Source organism: Phascolarctos cinereus, unplaced genomic scaffold (genome assembly GCF_003287225.1).
Source record: "Phascolarctos cinereus isolate Bilbo 61053 unplaced genomic scaffold, phaCin_HiC Scaffold_5;HRSCAF=322, whole genome shotgun sequence".
NCBI classification, from domain to species: domain Eukaryota; kingdom Metazoa; phylum Chordata; class Mammalia; order Diprotodontia; family Phascolarctidae; genus Phascolarctos; species Phascolarctos cinereus.
The window spans coordinates 313,622,166-313,639,768 of record NW_027555958.1 but is presented as its reverse complement, the minus strand read 5'-3'; the positions used below and the strand labels follow the sequence as shown (position 1 = coordinate 313,639,768).

Sequence of the window (17,603 nt, the reverse complement as noted above, 5' to 3'; positions counted from 1 at the left end):
CATCACAGATCCATACATCAAGGAATTGTGGTTTCAATCATGAGGGAAATTCAGGAGAGCAACTCCCTCTTCCCAGGCAGATGACAATCCATTTGTAACTTGGGATCTTAACGAGTTGTGTCAGGTCCAAACTTCATCTCACAGCTAATAAGTGTTAAAAGTGAGCTCAGACCCAGGGTCTCCATGACTCTAAGTCCAGGACTCTGTCTACTATGCCACACTCCCTCTCTTCATGTATGCAATACAGGGATTACATTTAAAAGATTCCCTTGCTCTCTAAGAGTTTACAACCTAAGAGTAAGAAATGAGTGAAATCCAGATGGGTTTCCTTCTGGCCTTTGTGTCTTATTTCTTGTTGGTCTGCCTACATAAGGAGAGTTACATGGAAGGGGGAAAGAACAAAGGAGGTGGAAAGCAGCTGCCAAAAAGTAATCAGTCAAAGATAAGGTAGGGAGGAGAGGCTTAAGGAGTCATTAAGGGTAGAAGGTTAATGACACTCATGATGGATGAGTCTGCTCTGGCAAATAACCACTGAAAAGATGAGAATAGCAGTTGGCATACTATGAAGTTGGATAGAAATGCTAAATCAGCCTTGCAAATAGCCTTGCTCCCAATCAATCACTCAACCAATCAACAAGCATTTCTTAAATTCCTACTATGTTCTAGGGATTGGGGCTGCAGAGACAAAATTATATAGTCCCACCCTCAAACAGCTTACATTCTAAATGTGAGGGACAACGTACACAGATCAATAAATAGCTAATTGCTAGCATTTACATAGCCCTTTAAGGTTTGCAAAATGCTTCATAAGCATTAGATCCTCACGATAGACCCACGAGGGCTATTATTGCTGCCATTTTACAGATGAGGAAACATAAAATATAAATACAAAATATATGAAGAGGAATTACAATCACTTGATGGGAAGGAGTGGTGAAGGGGGAGAGAGAAGGAACTAGCTGCAGAGGGATTGGTAATGGTATTCTGGGAAAGGAATTAAGACCTCGGTTTTGTTTATTTTGTTAAGCGGTCTCACTTTATGCAATAGAACTTTCCTGGAAAGTTGGGGGTTTATGAGTGTTGAACCTGGCCTATACTGTCAGATTCAGTTAATTGGTTGGTTGTGCTGGGTTGCTTCCCCACCCTTTTCTATTTCTTTAACTTTTTTTTTCTACAGAGAATAGCTTGTTGGGGAGAGGATAGGGTGGGGATCTATTTGGAAATGATGTGAAAACAAAAATACAGCAATGAAAACTAACAAAGAAATAAGCAAAATAAATTAAAAGGAAGTCAGAAGTCAATTTTAACATTTTTTTTTAATGAATGATTCGGACATGACAATGTCCAGCTCCAAATACTATTATTCTCTTCATTTCTGATTGACCTTCAATTTTCCAAGTCTTCTAACTCTTCTTGTTGTTCAGCCATTTTCAGTTGTGTCCAACTCTTTGTGACCCCATTTGGAGTTTTCTTAGCAAAGATACTGGAGTGGTTTGCCATTTTCTTCTCCAGCTCGGTTTACAGATGAGGAAACTGAGGCAAAAAAAGGTTAAGTGACTTGCTCAGGGTCATACAGCTAGGAAGTGCCTGAGGCTGGACTTGAGCTCAGGAGGATGAATCTTCCTGACTCCAGGCCCAGTGCTCTATCTACTGCATCACCTAGCTAGCTGCCCTTCTAGTTCTAGCTTCTGCTTTTTCTGTTCTCCTTTCTGGTACATAGTTCAAGAGGTTAGGGGTTAGTAATAATGTCAAGAGTTATGACTAGGGAAGCTCCTATTTAAGGGGGAAAACAAGTGAATCCTTTTGTAAAGTAAATGTTCACTTGTAATATCAAATACTTACCCTTCATTTTTGCAGAAAGGAAGTATGGGGCAGAGTAAGGAGCAATTAGTTGGATGTGATCATCAGATTTAAAATTAGAAAGGACCTTAGGAATCATCTATTCCCACCTCCTCATTTTATTAAGGAAGGAAGGAGATAAGCATTTTTAAGTACCTAGTATGTGCTGGGCTATGTGCTAAGTGCCTTTTACAAATGTTATCTCATTTGAAGCTCACATCAATTCTGGGAGGTAGGTGTTATCATTATTCCCATTTTACAATTGGAATGGGATAAGCATTTATTTATGCAACGCACACTGGGGCAGTTAGGTGGCATTATAGTGCACAGAGTGCCAGGCCTGAAGTCAGGAAGACTCATCTTCCTGAGTTCAAATCTGGCCTCAGATATTTCCTAGCTGTGTGACCCTAGGCAAGTCACTTAACCCTGTTTGCCTCAGTTTCCCCATCTGTAAAATGAGCTGGAGAAGGAAATGGCAAACCACTCCAGTATCTTTGCCAAGAAAACCCCAAATAGGGTCATGAAGAATCAGACATGACTGAAAAACAATTGAAATAGGTCATACTATGTATCAGACACTATGCTAAGCGCTTTTTACAAATGCTATCTCATTTTATCCTCACAACAACCCTACAAAGTAGGTGTTGTTATTATTATCCCCTATTTTACAGTTGAACAAACTGAGACAGACAGAGCTTAATGCTTTGCTCAGGCTCACATAGCTAAATGTCTAAGGCTGGATTTGCACTCAGGTTTTCCTGACACTCTAGGTCCAGAGCTCCATACATTGCACCACCTAGATGGCTCAGAAGACAGTTCCTAGGGAAATGCCTGATCCCAGGTTCCCCAGGTAAGTAAGTTGCAGAACTGAGATTTAAACCTAAATCCTCTGAATCCAAATCCGAACCTTCCCACCGTACCTTACTATTCTTCCATATCACACTACCAAGTCAACCAGTACTTATTGGTATATCTGAGGCTCATGCCATGGATGCTAATCTTTGGATTGTTATTTACCCTAGGGCCTGGAGTAATGATAATTTGGGGAGTAGAGATATTGATGTGCTTGCCCCTCCCTTGAAGGGAATGCAACCTTGAAATAGGCAAGAAGCCACATGAGTGGACTAGGAGTTAGTACTGACTCTGAAACAAAAAGTCAATTAATAGGGAAAGGGAAATGAGATATTCCCACCCCTCTCCACCCTTTTCCTTGGCGTTTGAGAGAGAAGGGTGCTAGAACCATAGATTTTTCTCCCCTCTTCCCCATTTTAATAATCCTAAGTAATTTTTATACCAACCCTTCAGTTAAAATTCAGAATGTGGCCAGTGTAGGCATGTTACTTTTCCAGCCATTTGAAATTATTGTTGGGGGAGGAGAGTGATAAAGGGAGAAAAGAGAGGATCTTGTGCATGCATCATAGAGACCTTGAAGAGACCACTGATCTAGTGACTTGAGTCTAGCACCATCTAGTGGAAATAGTATATATTATACTTCCTCACTTTAAAATGATACCCAGCCTTCCAGTAGACTTGAGTAGGACAGCACACAAGCCAGTATGGACAGTTTGTCCTAAGTTTAACATGGGATATCCCTAAGTGCAAACACAGCCTTCACATTCATCACACTTAGGTTTTTTATTGAGGGTATTCTGGTTTGTGTTGTTGATATTTTGATTTGTTTGTTTGATTTTTTTTTTCTCTTTGGAACAGGTCAGTTTCAATGACACACAGGAATCATATTTGGGGACACTCACTTCAGAATTTTTTCCCCTTTTGATGTCTTTGAATTTTGAGTTGAAGGTTATTTCGTTTCCAGCTGAATTTTACTTCTCCTTTTCTATCCGTATGAAAAAAAAATGTATATGTATGTATATATTTTCCTTTCAGATTCTAATTTTAAAATACTTTCTTGTTTCCTTACAGCATATGTTTCCTTCCAACTCCTTTTTTTTTCCTTTCTTGTTTTTAATTTCATTTCCTGCCCCCTACCTCCATGGCATTTTTCTTCTGTCATAACTGATCCACTGTATTTCCAAATACATTGGGCTTGCAAATGCCATTGGTTATTAATACACTGAGTTAGTGCTATTGATAAAGTTGCTATTCATTTGCATATAGCCTTGACCTCCTGGATATTACTTTCCTTTCATATGCTAATTATTTGTGTGTATTGTTCAGTCATTTCTATCTGCATCTGTAAAGTTCTAGGTATGTTGCTTCACAGTTGTTCTATATATTGTTGATTACATTTGCATATCTGTTTCACGGCTTTTATTTATTGCATATTCCTGTATATTTGGCTATTTGCTTTTGCATTATTAATTTGCTAAATACAAGTTCAAATAAAATTTGAAAAATGGAGATCAAAGTACTAGCTTTGAGAAGTATAGAGAGAGAAACTTACTGACACATGCTTTGGAGATTCAGAAGATGGAGAAGATGCAGATATTCATGACCAGTACATTTCTCTGTTGAAAAATCAACTAAAGGAAGCCTATGCATAAACTGTGACTTCAGAAGAGTTATAACAGAAACAAACAATGCTATGATGCTGGAATTTGCCACCAAGAACTCGAACAAGGTGATAGAATCTTCCCAAGAAAGCTTGGTGTTCCAAAAAGACACACTAAGCAACATTGATCTAGGTGCTTTACATAACTCATCTCATTTTTGATCCTCATAACAACCTTGGAAGTAGGTGCTCTTATTATTTCCATTTTACAGATGAGGAAACTGAGGCTGAGAGAAATTGTGACCTGCACAAGGTCACATAGCTAATAAGTGCCAGTGGCAGGATTCAAACTCAGGTCTTCCTATGTCCAAGGGCAATACTCTCTCTGTTAGACCATAGGGTTGTGGAACACAGTGATAGCTGACTGATTGCTTCTTGCCAGCTAAGCAGCTAGGATGGAGCACTGGACCTGGAATAAGGATAGACCTGAGTTCAAATCTGGTGGTCTCAAACACTTACCAGCTATGTGACCTTGGGCAAGTCACTTAATCTCTGTCTGCCTCAGTTTCCTTACCTGTAAAATGAGAATGCTAATAATACATACCTCCCAGGGTTGTTATGAGAATCAAATGAAATACTTGTAAAAGTTTTTAGCATAGTACCAGTACATAGTAAGTGTATGTAAATGCTAGCTACTATTATTATTATACCAAGTAGGACAAGTGTCATAGATTTAGAACTGGGGGCGGGGGGCACACCTTAGAAGCCATCTAGTCTTACTGCTTCATTTTACAGATGAAGGTACCGAAGTCAAAAGGGCTTGGACATAACCTGTCCAAGATCACACAGGTAGTGGGTGATAAAGTGGGCAACCTACCTGTTTAAAAAGTAGCTCCAGGGAGTGGTGGGACCCTGTCTTTAACTCCCCATAGTGGAGCTAGCCTCCTTGGGGAGCAGGAGGAAAGAAGTAATGGACAGGCAGCTAAATGGCCAAGGAGAAGCATCATCCACCAAGGTAAAGAGTCTGTTTGAGGAAGATAATAACTCAGAAGGTGATATTTCCAGGGAGGATGGCACTGGGTACTCTTACCCTCTGACTGCCTCAGATTCAGACAGCTTGGGAGAATTTGAGCCTAGAGACAGAGCCCTAGAATTCAGATACAATCCACTCAGTGTTAAGAATGTTGATAATCAGCCTGGACCATACATAGGATCACGTTTGGGAATGCAGGCCTATGGACCTCAGGATTCTGGCAATCAGCCTCTACTGTCAGTCTGCTCAGATACAGATGTAGAAAAGATGGTGGGTCGCAAAAGAGCTAGAGCCATCTGACTAGGTAACAAACTGACTTCAGATGTTGTAGGAGAACTAGTTATTTATAATGCCAGATAACGGCGCTAATGTTTATCCATGTAATGTATACTTTGGATATAAATACGTATGTTGTTATATGTTGAGGCATTTGTCAAATACTATTGCATGTTATTGATTACAAGGGCTTTGTTTTTCCTTTCCCCGCCTTTTTCTCAGTGGGGGAGGGCAAAAGAAGGAAGAAAGAGCAAAGGATAAAATAACCATAGAAATACAGACAGACAGATAGATGGGTAGATAGATAGATAGATAAAGATAGCCACAGACAGATAACTATAGACAGACAGATAAGATAGTGATAGATAGATATAGACAGACAGATGGATAAATAGATAGATAGATGATAGATAGATAGATAGATAGATAGATAGATAGATAGATAGATAGATGCAGACAGATACATAGATACGTAAAGAGAGATGACATATACACACATAGAGATAGACAGATAGAAATAGATAGATAGCCATAGACAGATATCTATAGCTAGATAGACAGATGGACAGACAGATAGATAGATAGATAGATAGATAGATAGATAGATAGATAGATAGACAGACAGCCATAGGCAGATAGATGTATATATATGTGTGTGTGTGTGTGTGTGTGTGTGTGTATTAAAAAGCAGTAACCAAAGTTGTGCATGAAAGACATCTCTAGTTTCATGGACAGTTCTCTTTTTCTATTCTATTATTTCCATAGAAAGGTTGATTTTATTTGGTATTTGTTAAGTTCAAATTTTTTTAAATTTCAAAAACAAACAACCAATAATAACCATTGCTTATTTTTCTATTCAATTTTTTTTTTTGCTGGTAACGTTTACTTCCTTATGCCTTACTGCTATGCATATATTGTTAGTGTTGTACAACAGAGTGTCCCTAGTGCAGTTTGACATTCTTAAAACTTCAAACTGCATTAAGACTTTTGGAATACCCCATAAAGGTCTAATAGCTATGCATTTGTTGGAGAGAGGATTGCCTTTTTTCCCCCCTTTTTTTTATCTTTCCTTTTCTTTCTTTTTCTTTCTTTTTTTTCAGTTTTATGCTTATTTGCTTAAGTATTAAGGGTAAGCATGTGGCATCATTACACATGTGTGTGATATGTGAAGTATGTAATTTCAAAGTCTCTTCCTTGAAGGAAGCTGTCAAGTGATATTTTGCTTTGTGTTATTTTTACTGCATGTAACATTAATGTGGATATGATGTAAATGGTACCAGGGGATGATTACCTGTGATGTTGGGATAATTACCCTAGATGCATTGAATGTTGATGCTTATTACGATGCTTATAATGTATATTTGCATCTGTTCAAGGATACCTCAAATCATTCTGCAGAGATTTCAGGTGACAGGCCTGGGGTACGGGGAGTGGATTCAGTCATCACCTACACACTCTGCCCTTTAACTTACCACAAGGTGAAGGGTGATAGTCATTCGGGAAGCAGAAAAATCACCATGTCCTTCTCCTCTCACTGAGGTTGAGGGGAATGTAAACTTGAAATAGGCCTGTGAGAGAACAGGAAGGCAGGCCTCGTCAGGCAGCACACTATCAAGACAATTGAAAGAGGGTAACAAGAGCTCCTTCTTCCTTCTGTCACTGGTGGTCTCGAGGTGCACTCTCCCATAAGAGACCCCTACTCCAGACTCAACATGAACAGTTTAGTCCTGGGGGACCCTGACACCAAAAAGTGAGAATTAGGCTTTTTTTCTGACACTCTCTGGCTTGTTATCCCCCATATTCCAAGGGAAATCTTGTTTTAAAACTTAGCTATGAGGGCAGCTAGGTAGCACAGTGGATACAGCACCTGAGTCAGGAGGACCTGAGTTCAAATCCAGCCTCAGACACTTGACTTTCACTAGCTGTGTGACCCTGGGCAAGTCATTTAACCCCAATTGTCTCACAAAAACAAAAAAAAAACCAAAAAAACAAACAAAAAAACAAACAAAAAAACCTTACGTATGATTCATATCTAGGATCTCCCCTAAAAAGAATTAGTAAGGTTCCTTCTAAAAAAGTGTTCAGCTTTTTTTTAATTGTTTTTTTAAAGAATGTTTTTATTTTATTTTTCTCAATTACATGTAAAAATGTTTAACACTCTTTTTTTTTTTTTACCAATTTTTGAGTTGCACATTTCCTCCCTCTTTTCCTCCCGGCACCTTCTTAAGAAGGCAAACAGTTTGATATAGATTATACAAGTGCAGTCATGCAAAACATATAGAAAATATGTTTGCTGATCAGTTTAGCCTTTTAGGAAGGGTTTTTTTTTTATTTGTTTGTTTGTTTTTCCAAGCAGGAACTAGAGCAACTCTGACAGGGTCACTTGGCTGGTGACTTGAGTAGATATTGGGGATAGAAGAGCTACTTATTTTCTTCACCACAAAAACAAAAGCTTAAAAATAAAAATGTATATGCATGGGAGTAGCTAGGTGGTACAGTTGATACAGCACTGGCCCTGGAGTCAGGAGGACAGGAGTTCAAATGTGACCTCAGATACTCGACACTTAGTAGCTATGAGACCCGGGTGAGTCACTTAACCCCAACTGCCTTGCAAAGAAAATAAATTTTTAAAAATCCATATGCATGTATGGATGCATACTTAAAAGATGCAGCAATAACCCATTACCTATTATGTTCTTTCAGAAGGTAAGATACTCCATGGGACCACTGAAGGGATAAAGACACCAGGAGGACCCAAAAAGTAGGAGGCAGAGCTTTCATATTAGAACCACCTCCCTGAGTCACTCACAGAGCCCAGACCTCCAGGCCACCCAGGGTATGGCATGGATATTCTTAGCCCTTTCAACCACAGCATCTTTCCAGTGGTTTCTGGGGGCAGTAGAGCATCTTTTTTTCCTCCAAGAAGTGTGGTTATAGCAAATACCTCCCACTGAACAGCTGACCCAGCTTCTCCAACTCGTAAGATGACCACCAGGGCTGGAAATGTCTCATTTTTCAGAATCTCTGTTTGCAACCTGGACTCAAGGAAGGAAACACAAAACAGAAGAGGCAAGAAGGGACGTGAAGACTAGATTGGGGTTCACCTAGGCAGGAAAGCACGTGTTCTCACTGCTGTGCACTTCATAGCCGCCATAGATGCTGAAGAGAGGGGAAGGGAACTCCCCTCTCTGCCCCCTCCCCCCACTGGAAATCACAGGAAGAGCTATGGACCAAACCAAGTAGGACCCAAAGAATGGGAAACAGAGCTGATCGACAATTCTTGTAGCCACTATGGGGGAAGTTCTTCCTGGCTCAGCTGCCAAGCATCTTCAACACAACCACCAGTCACAGGGAGTCATGAGGCCCAAGCTGGAGGTAAGGGGCCAGAGCATATGCTTAGCTCCATAGGAAATGCTCCAGTTAAGTAGAGTGAAGGGCGTGGAGAAGAACCTGATTACTTCCACCACACTTTCCTTTGCTTTTGAGGGAGACTCCTATTCTGCCTTAAGGGATGCAAGGAACATAGGCTTGTCAGGGACACTGAGGCTCCCTGCTTAACATCTGGCCAATTAGGTATGGCTCCCTACATCGCCATGGTTCCCAAGGTTCAAAACTCTTGTCTTTAGCTGGTTGAGACCAAAAGAAGAGGAACCAATTATATCAATTCCCCAAATCTCTGGTATCGTGGAGCATAGGAACAGCAGTAAGCTAGTTAGAGCTCTGGGCCTAGAGTCAGGAAGACCTGAATTCAAATCCATCCTCAGATACTTACTAGCTGTGTGACCTTGGACAAGTCACTTGACCTGTTTGCCTCAATGTCCTCAACTGGGAAATGGGGATACTAATAGTGCCTCTCTTTCAGGGTTGTTGTGATGATCAAATGGGAAAATATTTGTAAAGCACTTAGCACAGTGCCTGACACATAGTAGACACTGTGTAAATGCTAGCTATTATCATCAACATCATTATTATTAGAGTGAGCCAGGCCTGAAGAGTAGACAATTGGGGATCAGCATAGAGAGGCAAATTTGGATTACTGGCCAGGCTGGTGAGGAATAGAAAGCAGTCGGGCTCCATACATTTCCCCTGTTCCTCCTTTGCTTATAAAGTTGGTGAGGGTCCAGACATGAAATCCCCTTCCTTTGATTTTTCCCAAAGCCTGTAGTCAAGTCAGTGCTTTGGAACTAACCATCTCCTACTCCAAAAGCAAAGCTGAGAGGGCAAGTGGGAGAAGGCTTTGGAAAAAGACTGGGTGATGTCAGGAGTATGATGGAGCCACCTCCCAACAGGGCACAAAAACTGATTGTTAAATTTTCAGGGTGAAGGGGAAGCGAGGTGGCACAGTGGATAGAGCACCAGCCCTGGATTCAGGAGGACCTGAATTCAAATCCGACCTCAGACACATAACACTTACTAGCTGTGTGACCCTGGGCAAAATCACTTAACCCCATTGCCTAGCCAAAAAAAAATGTAAAAAAAAATTTTCTGTGTGAGCATTTACACCTCAGAAACTGGTAAAATCTACAAATCAAGGCCTGATTTACTGTTTTGTTAATCATCTATACTTTTAAAAGTGATGGAGGGGGAAGCTAGGTGGCTTAGTGGATAGAGTACTGGCCCTGGAATCAGGAGGACCTGAGTTCAAATGTGACCTCAGACACTTGACCCTTACTGAATGACCCTGGGCAAGTCACTTAACCCCATTGCCAAGTCAAAAAAAAAAGTTTAAAAAAGTGATGGAGAAAATGTTAATAATTCAGATTAAACTTAAAAGTGTGTCAGGGAGCACTTTGTTGGGGGGAGGGAGTCAGCTGTTAAACATTTAGTAGCACACCCCTGGATGTAATTCTCCACGGTGGCATGCTTGCCAAGCTTCTTTGTATTTTCAATATGTTGAATAAACCATGCTAGTATAAATTGAGTACCTGTGTTCTATGCATGTGATGGGTGTTTAACAGAGAACAGGTAATTTCTCATCAGAAGACTAGGGACTCAAGAGCTAAATATTTCCTTTTTTTATATTTTGTGTAATATTCCATTTCATTTCCTAACCAAAATTTTGTGTGTGTGTGTGTGTGTGTGTGTGTGTGTGTGTGTGTGTTGTGTGTTGCTTAACACACACCGATCAATGGTGGTGGGAGGAGGAATAGCTTGGAAGTTCCTGGGATAACTGCCCTCTTATGGCCAGGGGAAATACCACACCCTTTTAGGAAGGGTTTTTTGTTTTTGTTTTTGTTTTTGCTTGGGGCCCTTTGGGGCTATGTGGCTGTTGTCTTGAGAAAAGTGCCCAATGGTAGACAAATTATCCATTGTACTCCCCCTGTTAGTTACCGAAGGGACACCCTGCTTCCTGCAGGCTTACCAGAGGCAGCGCTAGAGAAGGCAGCGGGCTGTTTGTTTTGCTTCACTGCCCCGGCTGTCTCATGGGATCACCTATGAGGTGCACACGTGGCTGACACCCGGACCACACTAAGAACCAGTATTTACTAAAGGTCAGGAGAGGCAGGGATTAGGCCTGAGGAGATGATGAAATTTGACAAACTCTGTGACCAAGGAGATCTAGAAAATGAAAATGGGTTTGCTGATGGGTTTTGCTTAACTCTCTTTTTCCCGGTTACAAGTGAGAGTTCTAAGCAGGGAAAAGAAGGCAAAGGTGTGTTGGGGTGGAAAATAATAGGAAACTTTCCATAAGAGATAAAAGGCATGAATAAAGCTTTAAGATAATTATGTTGAAATGAAAGGCAAGGAGGTATGGACTTGAAGGATTTTGTCTGTCATCCTTGACTCTTTCCCAAAGAACTCCATACCTAGTTCATAACCTTTCTCTCCATCAACCTTGCTTTTATGTTAAAGAGGCAACATACTGTTTTCAAAAATACTGGCCTCAGGGGGCAGCTAGGTGGCGCAGTGGAGAGAGCACCGGCCCTGAAGTCAGGAGGACCTGAGTTCAAATCTGGCGTCAGACCAAACACTTGACACTTAACTAGCTGTGTGTGACCCTGGACAAACTCACTTAACCCCAATTGCCTAAAAAAAAAAAATACTGGCCTCCTAGTCACTCAATATTCTCAACCCCAGTGCCCTTTTCTGTACTTCACCTCAACCACACACAAAATCTTGATCATACCATGACCCACAAATGCTCCACTTCCATGATCAAAAATTCCGAGAATCTTTTATCCAGCTATAACCTCCTACCATTTCATCTTTCCCTAGTTCTCTCTCCTCTTAAAACTGCTGTTACCCATCACAACCACCTTCAATTCCACCCTTCCTTGCTATTCCCTGGCAGTATCACACTGGTGAGCAAAGGCCGCAAGCTGCCCCTGGTGCGGCTGGAACAGGACTTTTTTGGGGGGAGTAGGGTGGGAATGAAGGAAAACCAACTTAACATATGATATTTACCTGAATGAATGATGTTGAGAACTATAAGAGATATCGTGGGAGGCAGCTAGGTGGCACAGTGGATAGAGCTCCGGCCTTGGAATCAGGAGGACCTGAGTTGAAATGAGGCCTTAAACACTTGATACTTACTAGCTGTGTGATCCTGGGCAAGTCACTTAACTCTGATTGCTTCACCAGAGAGAGAGAGAGAGAGAGAGAGAGAGAGAGAGAGAGAGAGAGAGAGAGAGAGAGAGAGAGAGAGAGAGAGAGGTATCATGGTGTATCCTAGTGCCAAAGCCAATTGGTATGGGACTTTCTTCTCATTGGTGGACTCAATAATGCCTTGAGCCTATGTGAGGGCTTTGGAATTACACATGAAGTTGATGAGAACAGGGCAGAGCAAGCTCTACTCTTTTCAGACCTGCTTCAAGACTCTCAAGTCTCTTAAGGTGCTTCAGGCTTCTAGCCTCAAGAAGATGAACAATACCAAACTCTACTTTAGGTTGCTGAAGGGAGAATAAGACTGGGAACCCGAAGTCAACATGAGAGGAGCTGGCAGTGTTCATCATGGCCCTACCCCAGCTTGCTACACTAGAGACTTTGGGGAATTTCCCCTTGGGTGAGATTTGGGACAGACTCTCTCTCTCTCTTTCTGTCTCTCCTCTCTGTCTCTTCTCTGTCTCTCTTCTCTCTGTCTCTTCTCTCTGTCTCTCTCTGTCTCTGTCTCTCTCTCTCTCTCTCTCCCTCTCTCTCTCTGTTATCTTGCTCCCAATGGGAGAGCTCCTTCGCTCTGTATTGCCTGGCATATATTTTCTCTATTGCCTATGTATACTTTCTCTGATTTCTGTTTTGCTATGGGCTTAGATAAATGGATTTGAAAGAAGGAAGGAATTAGAAAAGAAAGAAATCAGGAAAGAAAGAAAAACACAATTGGAAAATGTTTAATACAATAATATAATGCAGATAACATTAATTTGTGCTTTGCTAAGTCTACATGCTACCTGAAGGTTAACTTAGATCATCAACCCCTGCTCTGGCTCCACTTGCCTCACTTCCCCAACTTGACCTATCATTAATTAATCAAGCAACAAATATTAATAAAGTGCCTACTATGGGCTAGGCACTCAGCATATAAAAACAAAAGTAGAATGGTCCCTGGTTTCAAGGAAGAGGCATAGAATCACAAGGCACAAGCTTCCTTTATTAGGGAATCCAATCACCCAGGATTCCCTTCCCTCCACCTTGCCCTTCCCCAACTTCTTTCCAATCTAATTCTGCCAACTATGCCATGTGTTCTGGGCCAGATCTGACACAGGTTGGCCTGCTGGTTCAAGGTTTAACTCATAGAGCAGCTAATATTTAACACAAAGAAGTTTGCTTAATGATAGCATTAAGAGATTATTCAACAAGGTTATGACATGGACTCAGATGGGCTTAGCTCCCTTGCCATGGAGGTATGCCCAGTCAGTCAGACTTGTCGAGCTGATCAATCCTTGATCTTCATATGCTGGGCAACCAAAAAAGCATGTCAGCAGCCTGAAACTTATTCTCCTAGACCAATCACGTTTTTAAAAGAAAAGAAAATTTTTAAATTTTAAAAAATAATCATTTATATGTAATTGGAGAAAAATAAAATACTATTTAAATTAAAAACAATACTAGTGATTTATTTTTTCTACCTCCCACCTCCTCCCCCTTCCCCTGCCAATAAAAGCAAACCCCTTGTAATAAATAAGCATAGTCAAGCAAAACAAATTCCCATATTGGCCATATCCAAAAATGTTCGTCTCATTCTGAATAGTTACTCTATCACTCCTCTGTCGGGAGGTGGCTAGCATTCTTCAGTCTTCCCAGTTAGCTTTCAAAGGCTATTACAATGTCTTTGGGCAGAGGGGACCAGCCTGGCCCATATGGAGTAGATATTACTCCTACCACAGGGGGCAGCTAATCAAATCCCTTCATTTTTCTGCATGAGGAAGCTGAGGCTGAGGGAAATGAAGCAGCTTGTTCAAGGTCACACAGGTAATTGAAAACATCTCACCATTTTGGCTGTGGTTTCACCCTTCCCCTGAGAGGGTCTTATGCCCCTCAATTTGGAAACTGAGGAAGCTTGGACCCCATGGTTTAGGAAACTCTGCCTGAGGGGGAGCAAAGTCTGCTTTCAGTTCTGTGTAGGAATCCAGAAATCACAAACTCTCTAAATTCTCCATTCAGATGGGAAACAGTGCTCACTTTGTATGGGTCTTCTGCCACATTGGGCACAGACATGACTACATCCACCAAAGCATCCCTCTTCTTTCAGTCATTTACTTCTCTTCTATAAAGGGGATCATAGGTCTCCCTGGGTATATGAAGATACTATTCAACTGTGGGATAAGTTATTGACTCTTTTTGCCTTCTGCATCCTGTATTTTTGCCTTTGTATCATTGACAGACATAAGGATACAAAGAATTTAGGTGTTCCTAGACTCTAGTCCAGTATTCAAACAGTAGTTTTATGCGACATTTATATAGAATTTTCAGATTTGCAAAGCACTTAATATGTGATTTGTCATTTGACATTGTTATTACCTCCTTATCTTACAGATGAGAAAACTGAGGCTCAGGTTAAAAACTTACCCATCCAGGACTACATAGACCCTCATCTTCCAAGGTCAAAGTCTCAACTCCCTTGGTAGGGGAAACTTGATCTATTTCCTAAATCCAGTGAAAGGCCAAGGTCATCCACCAGTTCCAGGCCATCGACAGGCATCTTGACTTTTGTCTTGCCATTGGACTTCATTGACTCTGGAGGAGAGAGTGAGGCTGATGACTTCATGCAACTCTGCCTCACTTAAATTCAAATTATAAGCAGGTCAAGACATTACCCCCCTCATGATGTCAATGGTCCTCTTCAAGAATGAAGGATGAATAACAGCAACAATCAGAATAGCTACAAGTGGGATATGCCATCCTTGTTCATGTTCGGTTGTTTCAGTCATGTCCCACTCTTCATGACCCCATTTAGGATTTTCTTGGCAGAGATACTGGAGTGGTTTGTCATTTCCTTCTCCAGATCATTTTACAGATGAGGAAACTGAGGCAAACAGGGTTAAGTGACTTGCCCAGGGTCACACAGCTAGTAAGTAACAGAGGCCAGATTTAAACTCAGATCTTCCTGACTCCAGGCTGGGTACTTTACCCATTGTGCCATCCTTGAAAATGTAATCACAGATCTTCTTATATGCTTCTCTGGAGATGTCAGGACACATATGGAGTACCTACCCTCTACAGGTGGAGAACCATGAGCATTAAGAAGGCTGTATGCAAAAGCAGTCTGATGTAATGGACAGACTGCTTGCCTTAGAGTAAAGGGACCTGGATTCAAACACAACTTCAGACATTTACTAGCTGTGTGGAAATATGGGTTAGACCTTCTCAAAGTCTCTATTTCCTCATCTGCAAAATGGGGAAGCTAATACACTATTTTGGAGGCTTGTTGTGAGTAAAGTGCTATGTAAAATTTAAAATGCTATGTAAATGTGAGTTGTTATTACTAGGCAGAACACTCCTTGAGACTGCTGCTCTAAGGAGAAGGGCGTGTGATTGCATCCATTTCCCTAGAGTCTTTCCCACCTCCCTACATTCTATTTTCTCCACACTCAGAAGCCAGTGGCTTCCTACAGCTCCTTCCACCAGAAACCCTTTCTCAATTTACACAATCCTTTCCACCTTTCCACTCTTCCAATTCCCAAATGGGCTCTCCATCACTTTAGATGTTCATCTAACTCTTGGCCACATCTTGCTAAAGACCCATTTTTCTTTCTAAATCAGACCATCATTAGGTCCTAAAAGCCCCATAAGTCTTTTATGGATGAGCAGATCCCTTAATCTATTATCCCAGAGTCCTATTTATATATATTTATCCATATGGATATATATAAATAGAGCTCTGAAACATATACATTTGGGCTATCACAGTAGGAGAGTTGTTCTTCCCAAGAGGAAAACAAAAATGATATATGGGGGAGGATCTCTGTGGGGAGACTTCCTGTCTGATTTATTACATGCCAGGTTTTAGCCACATGCTTTTGCAAAGTCCCTCAAGACCCAGCCCTTCCAGATTCATGTGCAGAAGAGATAAGTCTATGGATGGAGGCAGGAGCTCCTAAAATGGTGCAGGCCAGTTCATCTACTGCAATCCCTGCTCTTAGCAGATTTATTCATCCAATTCATTCATACATCAACAAACATCTACTGAGTTCCTACCCTATGTGAGGCTCTTATAGGATACAAAAATGAAAAAGCCATGGTCCTACTCTTTTCTTTCTTTTCTTTTTTTTTGTTGAGGCAATTAGGGTTAAATGACTTGCCCAGGGTCACACAGCTATTAAGTGTATAAGGACAGATTTGAACGCAGGTCCTCCTGACTCCAGGCCCAATGTTCTATCCAATGCATCACTTAGTTACCCCACCATGTTCCTACTCTTGAGGAATGTATGAGACTATGAGATGAGGATGAAAAGAATTGTATGTGTGCAGATTAGGAAACTAGGCTTCAGTGGGGGTTAAATGAGTAGTTAGTGGCAGAATGAGAACAATAATTCAAGTGCTTTTCCCTCCATTCTTTCCATTTTGCCATACTATAGAGGAAATGTAATCAAGGCTTCAGGATTTATTTAAGGCACACTGGATTAATTAGGGGAAACCTATCTCTCTCTAACCAGTTCAACCTCCAATACTACCTAATCATCAGGTAAAGTCGTCCTTTGGTGGGAGAGAGCGAGCCAAGGCTCAGAGAAAGGAAGTGACTTGTCCAAGGTCAAACAGCTAACAAGCCACTGAGCTAGATTCTTGCCATTTGACCAATAAGAGCCTTCCTTGGTGTGGAAGACCTAGGATTTCTCTGGAGCTACAAGCAACACCCAGCTGAATTATCATCCTCAAGCATTCAAATTGAATTGTAGAACCTTTGGTTTTCTGGCACTCTAATAAGAAGTTTCCCTGATCATGAGAAGCTTGGGTTAAAACTTACAGAAACTAGTTTTCTTTCTAAATGATTTACTCCCTGAAACAGAGATCTGGTATAACTCATCTCCATTGCAATGTTCCATCCATCCCTCTAGGCAATACAATCCTCATTGCCTGATCAAAATTTAGAAGTAGGCAGGGGCATTCTGATAATGTTTAACAACTGGCTCTCCAACAACAAAAAATGTACTGCATAACACACTTTTAAGCTTAATCTGCATTATTAACATTTTCTCCATCACTTTCTTAAGTTTAAATGATCAACAAAACAATAAAGCAAGCCTCGATTTGTAATGTTTGCTGACTTCTGAAGTATAAACGTTCACACTGAAAATTTAACAATCAGCTCCTGAGGGTGGGAAGCACTTCTCTTGTTTTTAAATATTCTTGGGGGGGGAGCGCGCAGCTAAGTGGTGAAGTGGAGAGAGCATCGGACCTGGAGTCTGGAGGACCTGAGTTCAAATCCGGATTCAGACACATAACACTCACTAGCTGTATGACTGTGGGCAAGTCACTTAACCCCAACTGCCTCACCAAAAGGGAAAAAAAAAAGATTCTTAGGGAAGGTCCGATGACATAGAGAGGCAATTTGTTAAAGTGGAAAGAGCT

The 17,603-nt window shown here is 41.1% G+C and overlaps 1 long non-coding RNA gene across 1 annotated transcript; it reads right to left on the bottom strand.

Annotated features, from left to right (window-relative positions):
* Window positions 1–1,350: 1,350 nt before the first annotated feature.
* On the bottom strand, window positions 1,351–12,174 carry LOC110212082 (uncharacterized). Its single transcript, XR_002325561.2, has 3 exons — window positions 8,545–12,174; window positions 7,073–7,168; window positions 1,351–1,533 (listed from the first exon to the last, which is right to left on the bottom strand). It is a non-coding gene; the product is annotated as an uncharacterized LOC110212082 (long non-coding RNA).
* Window positions 12,175–17,603: the final 5,429 nt, after the last annotated feature.